This window comes from Chinchilla lanigera, unplaced genomic scaffold (genome assembly GCF_000276665.1).
Source record: "Chinchilla lanigera isolate Chin_1 unplaced genomic scaffold, ChiLan1.0 scaffold00023, whole genome shotgun sequence".
NCBI classification, from domain to species: Eukaryota; Metazoa; Chordata; class Mammalia; order Rodentia; family Chinchillidae; genus Chinchilla; species Chinchilla lanigera.
Window position 1 is genome coordinate 13,407,810 of NW_004955424.1, and position 12,892 is coordinate 13,420,701.

The following is a 12,892-nucleotide window of genomic DNA, read 5'->3' on the forward strand; positions in this document are numbered from 1 at the left end:
TCTTTGCCTTTCCCAGAATTCTGAAGGGGTGTGGGGGCCAGCTGGCCAGAATTAAGAAGGGGTGGGGTGGGGCTGGGAAGAGAGGACAGGACTGAAGTGCTTACTGTGGAGGCTGGATTGGGAGTGGTAGTGTGCACAGGCCTTGGGGCTCTGAGGAAAGATGACTCTTAGGATAAGGGTCTCTGCTGCCCCTCCAGAGTGATGCAAGGGTGAGGTTGGGAAGCAGGGACTCTTATACTTGGGACATTTCTGATTACTCAGCTGAATTATCTGAACTACAGGGAAGAAGAACTGGAAGCTCCATAATGCTGAGTCACCTGGGTTTGCAAGGAGTGAAAAGTGAGCCTGTGAGAGGCAGGAGACCTGGGACCCGGTGTGTGAGTGCTAGTGTGCATGTGCCCCCTGCCTGAGGCCCTGGTCTTGGTGGCCAGAAGTGGGCAGGAGGTTATCCCATGTTACCCCACCCAGTTTCATGCATGGTTCAAACAATCCATGAGGATGGATACAAGACAGAGGTCATGAGGCCAGAAACACATCCAGGCCCTTCTTCCTTTCTGGGCTAGGTCATCATTGTTGATTATGGATAATGTGGCATTCTGCTGTCTGGGTCTTGGTGCTCACATGTTTCTGGAATGTTCTTCAGAACCGACATTTCCCCAAAGCAGAGCATGGTGTATGCACTATAGCTCCATTCAGGTTGGGGTGTGTGTGTGTGTGTGTGTGTGTGTGTGTGTGTGTATGCATTATGCACACAGTGATAAGTTGGTTAAATTCCTTCCTTGAATTGTGACTAACAGTTACAGAGCTACCTGAAATCAGTGTTTTAGTTTTACCTTCTCAGTACTGGGGGTGGAACCTGGGTCCTTTACACTGAGCTACATCCTCAGTACGCCTTTTTTTGAGGCAGGGCCTCACTTTGTAGTGCAGACTGGCCTTGAACTCACTAAGTAGCCCAGGCTGGCCTCGACCTTGTGGTAATCTTCCTGCCTCAGCCTCCTGAGTGCTGGGATTATAGGTGTGTGCCACCATGCCCAGATCCTTTTCATTTTTATCTTAAAATAGGGTCTCACTAAGTCATTCTTTCCAAAGCCTCTTATGAAAATTAAAAGTTTCTCTCATAATTTGCTGCACAACTATAGAGCTACTTTTTTCTGTGTGCTTTTCACCCAATGGAAATAGCTAGAAGGTAGTGAATGGGGAGGAACAGATTTTTGACTCACTGAAAATTCAGTTGTAGTTAGGGTAAAAGATAAACTGCTAGAAAAAAGAAAAGAATTTTAAAATCATGGAATGGAAAGTAATTTATCTCATGGAGACAGAGTTGGTAGAGTTCTCCGCTGTAGCCAGTCATTCAGGGAACCAGGTTGATAGCAGCTCTGCCAACTTGAGCACTGGCCTCAAGGATGTTCCAGTATTGCCCTGTCAGTCAGCTGAAGGAACACAGAGAGGGGGAAAAAATCACTGCTGTGTGTATTCTGTCATGAAGCTGGTCACATGGTCTTGCCCTGGGGAAAGAGGATGGGGAAGCATGCTATCAGGCTCCTTACTTCCCAGAGAGAACTCTCACTGTGGAGCAAAGGAAAATGGCATTTTGATGGATAGTTAATGCATTTTGCTATTATCAAGACAATTTTAGACCAAAATGGAAATTATCTTCCTAAATGGCATTTTGCCTTTTGGATGAATAGGTGGATCAAACTATGGTTGTATTTTTGAAATACCATGTTTAAACTGGTATTTCTATCCTTCCATCCATTCATCTATCCACCCACTCAGCCTTTATATATCTTCACTGACTGTCAAAACATGAGAAGGAACCCACCAGCCAACCAGGAACTTACTGGGTAGAATTGGATGTTTCGCTTCTTAACATCTTTGCAAAGTTTTCTCACATATATCTTCTGCATGATTCCAGTCAAGACAATCTTGTTGAATATTACTTTTAGTTTCAGATAAATTCAAAAATATGAAACACCCCTTTTCCTATTTATGTGCCTCCTACAAAACTCCTCTCCACACTTGTGTGCTGATAGGCTCTTTTAGGAGGAAGGCTTCATGGCATTGAGAGTCGTTAGGATGAAGGAAGGCATAGCAATCCTTTGTCTTTCATGTGAAGTAAGTTAACAAGTTACCCAGAAAGCCATTAAAAGCACAAGATTAGAGCAGAGAGGCACAGAACTGAGCGCTAGTTATAAACAATTAAGGTGGCACCCCAGAACTGAATGGAGGGAGATTAAGAAGAGGCAGGAATTTCAACCTCATGAATGATTTTGGAATATGAGGCTGGTGCCAGTGTAGAGAGATTGTCCAAGGTTAGGGCTTGCAGCCTGCACTTCACTGTATCTTTGAGGTCACTGTTTCAGGTGGGAAAGAGGTACAATGACAGACAATCTCAGGGTATAATGACAATAGGAACACATATCTTTCAGCATGGAACCTTTGGTTCTCACCCAAACCATCCTCTGGGCAGCTATAAACCAACTTCTACCCAGATCTCACAGAATAAACTGGAAAAATATAATTTATCTGGAACTAAGCAATTTGAATAGTGAACTCTTAGACGGTCATGGAAGACTGTCATAAATCTTAGACCTGAGCCAACGTATAAATTCCCTCCTTGGGCAAATCAAAGTTACTAGACATATGAGTGAATTCAGTGGCTTTAAACAAGGGGTTTGTTCAGAGAAATGAGAAAATTTATGTCCTCATGAAATTTACTCCATTCAACCCGATTAAAAAAAATACTCTACATGCATATTCCTAGTGAGATGAAAGAGAAATAATCTGATACAAGAATCCACCAGTACCTGAATCTCCCTTTGCAGTTTTAGTTGTGAATAAACATATTTTCTTTTCTGGCAGGACCTAGGTGCTCCCTTTTTCCCGTCACCTCTTAACTCTGCCTTATCTTGAATTGGCTTCTTCCTCACATGGCCCACCAGGTGACCATTAGAGGCTCTAGAACTTCTCTTTTCTGACAGTTCAGTGGAAGTGGCTCTCACTGGCCTGGAACTGGTCAATACTGATCACCAACCACTTGGCCAGTAGATTGCCAGGTTTCCATTGTCACATATCTGTCTACCCCTGGGCTGAGGATGGGGTCATCACTACCCAGTGCACCCTGAATGGAAAATGGGGGTGAGTGTGCTTCCTGAAAGGAACAGCTGAGTGCAAGACCAGTGAAGAAAACAAACATACGAACACTGTCTACTTACCCAACCTAATTATTATTCATGTGGAAGGCAGCACAGGGATGTTCTTAGATTTGCCTGTATTCCGAAAGTAAATGGTCCATTCTGAAACATTGCTTGGGGAAATAAAACAAATAAGTCAATAAGAGTTTCAGTATGGAAGGTGTGTTATAGCACAAATGTTTATATCAGAAGTACCTCTCACATCTTGATTAAATTTTTTGAATAAAAATATCTTAAGAGAAATGGTGTTAAAAGATAAAACAATAGAACTTAGAGATGGTATATGAGTTATTGCTAGTAACAGTTAGAAAAATAATAAAATAAGACCACAAAGTCTTTAGAGAACTAACCAAGGCAAAAAGAAATGTATAGGAATAACACAGGCCAAATCCTTAGATTAGGTTATGTCAGAAGGGGAGAGGGATGTGAGGTGAGGACAATAGGAATGAACTGGAGCCTACAAGGACAAACGGGAACCCCCGTCTGTGGCTCACATCTCCAGGGAGCTAGCACCAGCTGCACAGGAAACAGGATGAAAATCTGAGTGCAGCGGGAGAAAGGAGGTGAGAGGCTAGATCCTGCCCACACCAGCAAGGTCAGTCCGTAGACATGAGACGGTTTGCAAAGTGCAGTGGTACCTGGCCCTCCAATGACCTTTGGTTTAAACAAATCACTGCTTCTAAACCCCACGTAAATTTTCCTTGGGACTAACTCTCACCCACAACCATACATGGAGGGAAGTTCTGTGATGTGTAGTTCTTCCAGCTTAGTTGAGTGGTCACAGTACAAAGCCATTACAATAATTAAATAAGACAGAACAAAAGCAAAATGTATTCAACAATAAAATAAAAAAAACTTAGAGAAAATTAACAAAATAAGCTTAATGAAAGTAATAGGAAAAAATTAACAAGAACAAAAGCAAAACAATAAATTAGGAAATGAAGACTTGATAGACTTATTAAACAAACCGAAGTGTTTATTTGTGTAAAGGCTGGGAAAATAAGAACATCTTTAGCAATGTGAATGAAATAAAAGAAGATCTCACAAAATATTAGGCATAATAAGCAGTGCAAAATCCTAGAAAGACAAATTTCTAAGCTGAAGAGAGCAATAAATAATTGGAAATTGAAATTAAAAACGTCACCGGCAACAGCATTATTACCCTGCTGGGCATGTGGCACATGCCTATAATTTCAGCATTCAGGAGGCCGAGATAGGAGGAATCCTGGGAGTTTGAAGCCAGCCTTGACTATATAGTGCTTTCAACACCAGACTGAGCTAAATAGTGAGACCCTGTCTCAAAAAACCAAAACCAAACCAAAAATCATTATGACCATAACAATCAATAACAATCAAAGATAAATATAACAAAGCATGTGTAAGACATGTACATTAAAAATTATACAATATTGCTGTGGAAAGTTAAATAAAACTAAAATAAATAGAAAGACATGCTGTATTCATGAATTAGGGAACTCAATATTAAGATTTCAAATGTCTCTGAAATGATCTATAGATTCAAAACAACCCAAATCAAAATCCCATCAGGATTGTTTTCCAGGGGAAAGGAGAAGAGGTAGCAATTGACAAAATGATTCTAAAATACATATGAAGAAATACAAAAGAGCTAAAATATCCCAAAGAGTGTTAAAACCAAGATAAAGGTAGATGACTTACCCTATTTGAGTTCATGACTGCAAAACCTATAGCAATCAGGACAGTGTGGGATTGTTTGAGGATGCACACATAACTCAATGAAACATACGTGGTTAGTGGAATTCCCACAAAGGTGCCCCAGTGATTCAGTGGGGATACTGTTCCCAACACACGGAAATGGAGCAACTGGGTATTTATTTGTAAAAATGCGAATCTTGATCCTTATGTCATACCACAAAAAATTAACATGTAGTCAACTGTAGACATAAATATAAATACTAAAATTATAAAACTTCTGGGCCAGGGTTATAGCTCAGCAGCACAAGCACCTGCCTGGCAAGCGTAAGGTCCCGAGTTTGATTCCTCATACCAAAAAAAAAAAAGTAAAATTGTAAAACTTCTAAAAGAAAACTTGTACATGGGGGTAGGCAGATTTCCTAGACCACAAAATTTACACTGGAATACATTGAAAGTAAACAATTTGTTCTTTGAAAAATGTTGTCACTGAGAAATTGAAAAGATGTGTTATAAACTGGGAGAAATATTTGCAATCTGTTATATAAGGAATTATCTTAATACTAAAAAGGCCAATAACTGAGTAAAAATGTATAAAATATTACAATAAATACTTTACCAAAGATGTATAAATGAAAAAAAAGCACATATAAAAATATCCTTAGTCATTAGTAATACATAAATTTAAACCACTATGAAATACCACTATACACATTCTAGAATAGCTAAAATTTAAAAAGATGAGTCATATCAAGTGTTGGTAAGAATGTGGACTATCTGAAGCTTTCTATACATTGATGATGGGAATGTAAAATGTTATAGCCATTTTGAAGAAGTCAGTTTCTTATAAATGTAAACATATAATCCATCAATCCCATCCCTGTGTATCTAAGAGAAATGAATAATATGCTCACACATAGACTTTCACACATACACTTATAGTAACATTCTTTGTAAGACTCTGCTTTAGTTTCCTGAGGTTGCTATAACAAACTACCAAAACCCTGGTAGTTTAAAATGCATAAATTTATTCTTCCACAGTTCTGGAGGCCAGAAATCCATAGTCAGTTTCCATAGCTTAATTCAAGTGTAGGCATAACTGTGCCTGTGGAGGCTTGAGGGGAGAATTTGTTCCTTGTCTCTTACAGCCTGTATCTAGATGTCCTCCCAAAGCCTCATGTGGTCATAGGTGGGGCTTTCTGGAGGTGGCTGGATCTGGGGTGTGATGCTGGGATCAAGGATTGATTCATGGTGTGATGCTAGGATTAAGGATGCCCCACCCTGGGTGTGAGTGCTACTCACCCTAAAGTGGGTAGTCTGGCATAAGGGACAGGAAGAGGATTGTCATTTGTTGCTTGCTTGATGCTTGCTGCCTTCTGCCTGCCCTGCTTTGTCATGGACTGTTTATCCTCTGTGATGCCCCTCTGCCATGCAACCCTGCCTTGGAGCCGGCCAATTATGGACTGAAACCTCTGCTAACTGTGAGCCGGATAAATCTTTCCTCCTTTACTTTGGGTGTTGGGTATTTTATTTCAGCAGTGAGAAAAGTGACTAAGACACCTCTTCTTTCCTCTAGCAGTTGCTGGCGCTTCTTGGTGTATGCCTGCATCACTTTAGTAGCTGCAAATTCCTCTCTGCTTTCCTTCACCTCATCTTTTCTTTGTCATATTTTCCTCTGCATTCCTCTTATAAGGATACATATGATTGCACTTAAGGTCTAACTTATGGGCCAGAAAATTTCCCCATGTCAAGGCCTTTAATTTAATTACATGTGCAAGTGCAGATTCCAGGGTCTCAAACTGGAAATAATCCAAACGTTCATCCACTGGTGGATAGATGAACAGATTTGGTACATCCCATACAGTAGACCTCTACTACCAAAAAGGGGTGAACTACTGATGCAGGAGTGGATAAATCTTAAAAATTTTATGCTGTGCAAGAGAAGTCAGACATAAAGGACAAATTCTGTCTGATTCTATTCATATGAAATTTTAGAAAAGGCTCAGCTATGGTGACGGCAAAACAGCAGTTCCCTGGCTCTTGGGTGGGAAGAGGTATTGATTACAAAAAGTGAGCTAGGGAGCTTTTTGTTATGACTTTAAATACTAAAAGATACTTGGTATTTCTAATGGAGATATAGGAATAATTTTCTAAAACCAATTGAACTGTACTTAAAATGGGTGGATTTTAAAATGTAGGTTATACTTCCATAAAGCTGGTTTTAAGAAGAAAAAAACTGCATCTCCAAGAAATTTGAAAATTTAGATGAGTTGGTTATTTATTTATTTTTTTGGTACTGGGAGTGGAACTCAGTACTTTGTGCTTTCCAGGTAGGCATTTGTGCTGCTGAGCTATATCCCCGGCAAATTGGTTACTTTTTAAGGAAAATGTAACAACAATGGAGTCAAGAAGAAATAGAAAGTCAGAATAGAGAAATAAATAGGCAATAAATTGAGAAATTTGTGAAGAAGCCTTCCCCTTTCCCATATCCAAACTATACCACAAGGACAGGAAGTGGATCTGTTTGTAGATCTGTTTTCAACCTCGGGAGAGCGTCTATGCAAATTAAATTGTTTTCATGCATAGATAACAAAAAATTTCAATTTATTTAATGAAATTGATTTAACACAATACAAAAACTTGATAAGCAGAACCAAAATGAAAGCTACTAAGTAATATGCTCATGAATAAACCATCAATAAAACATTAGCAAATCAAATGCATTCATATGTGAAAAGAAAAACACACTGCTAAAATACGGCTCATTAGTGAAATGCAAGAAAGTTTGAGGAACTAAGAAAAACAAGTAGAATACTAGGAGCCTGAGGCAGGAGACTGGCTTGGCCAGTCTGGACACCATAGTGAGAACACATCTAAAGTCAAAACAAACACAAAACCCAAGAGATTTATTAACTTTGGACTTTTGTTTCCGTGTTCCATTCTCTCAATTTTCCCAGGGCAGGTGAATTACACTGGGTAGTACAGTGGTTGGAGGTGTCACTTCACAATACCAAGGTGCAAGTGAAGAATGAAGCCCAGGCCCAAAGAGCTGTTTCATGGGGTGAGTAGTGGTAGGGATTTCTGGTCTTTCCCTCTCCACACTAGGACTCGTCCACCCTCTGCTCCCCGCGGCTCTCCTCATAAGTAGGAGTCTGATCTCCCAGTTCATCTATGGAGATGGCAATATCCTTAAGGAAAGATGAGTTCAAGCCAAAATAAGACAGTGTAAAGTCATAGCTATTTGAAACAAAAAGTAACATATAATCAGAGTATAGATTCCTTTAGAAGGAAAAATATTAGAGCAATATTTAAAATGAGTAAACAAACTGAAAGTTATGAACCAAGAACAAAAAAATGTAAACAAAGATCAAATAAAAACATGAGTGTTATAGCTTATATGGAGAATGTTTCCCAAGCTTTATGAGCTCAGAGGCAGGGCTTTCGAAGGTGATCAGACCTGGGGTGGAGTGATACCTCTGACATGCTCTTAAGAGGTGGAGTCTGGTCAGAGGAGGTAGGTCACTGGGAGCAAGTCCTGGAAGAGAATGCAGTGTCTCCCTTGCCTGCTCCTCTTTTCTTTCTCTGCTTCCCAACTGCACAGCTTTCCTTGCTCTTCCCCTCTGCCAGGCTTTTGCTCTGGAGCTGGTGGACCATGGACTAAAACTGTGAACCAAAATAAACTCTGCCTTTAAGTTGTGGTGTTAGGTGGTGTCTCAGGGATGAGAAAAGTGCTAAGACAATTAAATATGGAAAATAGAATAGCTCAAGAAAGAGTAGCTGGAATAAGTAGCAGAATGTACCTACCTGAGGGGAGGAGCTACTAATTTGGAAGACTAGATTGAGATCATCTTGCTTAAAGAAAAAGGAGAGTGAAGAAATAGAAAAAAATGCCAGGACATATGGAAGATAAAAGTAGAAGTGTTAATAGTTGCACAGTAGCAATCTCAGAAAGAAAGAAAAATAAAAAAGTAAAGCACAGGTTATGTTTGAAAAAATGGTGGTAAATTTCCCAGAGTTAAGAGGAGGGAAAGAGGAAAAGAAGAAAAAAAGAGGACAAATGCAAGGGAGAAGGAGAAGGGAGACTTTAGACTGAAAGAGACTGCAGAGAATAGATAGGGACAAGGAAATGGGAATGTTAAATTTAAGAATGACAAAGCCTATAGGAAAAGCCTAAAAGTTCCCAGAGAGAAAGAGTTATTCCAAAGTAAGGAATGTAAGTCAGATGGACTGTCTAAGGTATTCATCAAATAAGAATTGGTTACAGAAAGTCATTAGAGTACGCCTTTCAAAATATTACAAAAAAAGAAAGTAGACTTTAGAATTTTATATCCAGCAAAATCATCATTTATGCAAAAGGGTATAACAAAAATATTCTTAGTCCTAGAAAGCTTCAGAAGGTTCATCACAAAAGGATCCACACAGGAAGCTGCTCTGGATGAAGTATACAAAGGGCACATGCAAACGCAGGATTTGGCTACCATATCAGATTGCAAAAGTCTACATCTTGCTATTCAAAGTGTGGTGTATGCATCACCATCCGTGTCAGCATCAGCAAGAGCATGAGTATTATCTGAGATTTTGTAAAAGCTGTGAACTCTCCCCAAACATGCAGAATCAATAGCTGCTTCAACAAGGGCATCTAGGGGCTGGGGATTTAGCTCAACGGCAAAGCGCCTGCTTGGCAAGCACAAGGTCATGAGTTCGGTTCCCGGTACCAGAGAAAAACAAAAAAAAAAACAAAAAACAAAAAACAAAAAAAAAACAAGGGCATCTAGCATTTGGAGAGTTTCAGAAGCTGTGGTATAAATAATATTAATATGATTGGGGTTAGAATGTCCATACTGGCTTCTACAGTGGTTATACTAGTTCACTTATCTTGCTATAAACTATTATTTATAATCACACCTCTGTAGGTTTTTTGGTATTTCTATGTATGACAGGATCACCAATAGATGAATCGATAAAGAAAATGTGGTATTTTTATGCAGAATGGGGTACTACTGTACCATAAAGGATGAATTTAAGTAATTTGTAGGAAGATGGATGCACCTTGAATCCATACTGTTGAGTGAAATAAATCAGATGCACAAGTTTAAAACTTGTATAGTTTCTTTTATAGGAGAAATTCAAAGTATAAATAAATCAAACAGCAAAATAAAAGATGGACAATAGGAAATAGGAAGACAGATCTTTGGCAGATGAGGAGAATAAGAAATGGAGGGAGCAAGGGAGGGGGAAGAACATAAAAAGAAATAAGCTACATCATTCATAAAAATGCTCATAGCAATCTTGTTTGCATCATCAAAAATCTGGTAATTTAAGTGCCCATCAGTAGAAAAGTATGTGAGTAAATTGTGATATAGTCACATGATCAGAAATATTATAATTGTGATATAGTCACATGATCAGATATTAGTTAAACAAATTAATTAAAATTATATACAACTATATGGATGAATTATATAATATGATATCAAGAGAAAAATGTTCAGCCCCCCAAAAATAGCATACTATTTTTAAAACTACACAAAATTTTAAAAAATATGACAACTGGACTATAGATGATAATTGAGCTGGGATAGGCAAGGAAATGGGATAGAGAAAGATCATATGTTTCAATGCAGATTATTGTAAGGTCCAGGCTTTTCTTTTGCATGGCTAGTTCATGGATGATTATATAATTACTAAAAAGAGCAAAAACTTTCCATTTCTATTACTTATGGTTGCATGACAAGCTATTCAAGCTTAATGGCTTAAAATAAGTTTTGTTATTATTATACTTGATGGTTTTCTGGAGTATAGACAGGACACAGTGGGGCTTATCTTTGTTCCATAGTGGTTAGGGTCTGAGTGGGAATGCACAGCTAGAGTCTGAAATAGCCAGGGACTGGACAAACATTTAGCCATTTCTATTCATGGGGTTGGCCTAGCCTTAAACACGGTGGCCTTATGGTCATTGGCTCTTTTATGTAGTGGCACCAGACTCTGACAGCGACTTTACTGAGAAGCGCAAGTGTAAGCTACAAGTCTTCTTATGACCCTTCTTATCTGAAATTAAGATTAGAGGCATAGATTGTACTTCTCAAGGATGAAAGATATGCGATACAAAGAAGGGAAGAAGTGATGGCAAATTTGGATGCAAGCTACCACATCATCTATCTAATGAAATAAATGAATACATTAAAGCAGGTCTCGTGTACAAGTGAGTGGGAATCATAAACCAATAGCAGCTATTAGGACCGTGTGGAGTAATTAATTAATTTCCCTGAAATTAAGACAGTGTGATAGTATTATTAGTCCATTTCTTTGTAAAGAAAAACCAGCTAAAAAACAATGTGCTAAGCAATATTATATTGAAACAAATATGATTGCAATTTTATGTAGGGAAAAATGGTCAAATACAAGAAATTTTATACAGTTTAACCTAGTAGTATTAACTGTAGAAATAAATATCATATTTAATTTGTATACAGGAAAATTATATCATAGCATATTAATATACCCTGAAATAATATATTAATTGAACATAATTTTCACCAAAACTCAAAAATTATTTTAACCTGAAAAAATATTCTAAAGTAAATGAATTGATTTCATATGAAAATAAAAGTCAACAAAATTGTGAAAAAGAGAAGTAATGAGAAAATAGTTTTTCTACCAGATAATAAAATACATTTAAAACTACAATAAATGAGAGTTAATACACACATGAGAATATATAAATGTAAAAGTGGAAGTAAACAGAAAGACAAATGCTTATAAGCATTTAGTATAGGATGAAATTTCATATCAGTAGGGACAGGTTAGGTCATCTGACAAGTGGTATTTGCATAATTGGTAGTTTTTAGGAAAAAAATATAGTTGGATTCTGCATAGTTACTCCTTACAAAGATAAATTTCATAATGAGCATATATTTAATGGAAAAATTAATTAATATATTAAAAGAGAATATGGGATTTTATTTTTACTATCTCAGGATGGGAATCCTTTCTACTTTTGACACTAAAGCAAAAACAGTAAAGTATGTATAGATTTTACTACATAGAAACTATAAATCCATATTGTGGAAATCATTAGGATGAAAAAAATTAAGGCATAAAGATTCAGCCCAGCATGGTGGTGCATGCCTGTAATCCCAGCAGTCTGGGAGGCTAAAACAGGAAGGCTGGAAGTTTGAACCTAATCTGGGCAATTTAGTGGCTTAGTGAGACTGCATCTCAAAATAAAAAGTAAAAAGAGCTCAGTGTGGGGGCTGGGGATTTAGCTCAGGGGCAAAAGCGCCTGCCTGGCAAGTGCAAGGTCGTGAGTTCGGTTCCCGGTACCGGAGAAAACCAAAACAAAAAAACAAAAAAACAAACAAACAAACAAAAAAAAAAAAAAACAAGAGCTCAGTGTGAAGGCCGTGGATTTAATCCCCAGCACAAAAACGCACACACTCTGTCACACACAATTAGCATATGATGTAGAAACTCTACTTCTGGATATGTACCCAAAACAATGGGAAGCAGGGCCGGAACCGGTATTTGTACAACTCATGTTCATAACATCATTATTCCCAATAGCCAAAGGGTGGAAACAACTCAGGTGTTCATCAATAGATGAACTGCTAAACTAAATCAGGTACATGTAAGCAATGGAATATTATTCTGCCTTAAAAAGGAAAAAAATTCTGACATGTGCCACTACAAGGATGAACCTTGAGAACCTTATACTAAATAAAATGTGCTAATCACAAAACGACAAACATATGATGCTAATTATATGAAGTCCCGAGAGGATCAAGTATAGAGAGACAGAAGTAGAATGGTGGTGACCCAGGCTGGATTAGGGTAGAATGGGCAAGTAGCATTTAATGGGTACAGAGTTTCAGTTTTAGAAGAAGAAAAACTGTTGGATAGTGGTGATGACTAGATAGCAATGTGAATGGTTGTAATAAAGCCACTGAGCTGGCATGACTAAGATGGTGAATTTTATGTTGTATATATTTTAACACACATACAAAAGCATTCTATGAGATATAATCAAA

General features: G+C 38.1%; 1 long non-coding RNA gene across 1 annotated transcript; it reads left to right on the forward strand.

The window, feature by feature from the left end:
* The first annotated feature begins 251 nt into the window (after positions 1-251).
* Positions 252-9,491, forward strand: LOC102023931. Its single transcript, XR_261062.1, has 3 exons — positions 252-339; positions 7,823-7,926; positions 9,244-9,491. It is a non-coding gene; the product is annotated as an uncharacterized LOC102023931 (long non-coding RNA).
* Positions 9,492-12,892: the final 3,401 nt, after the last annotated feature.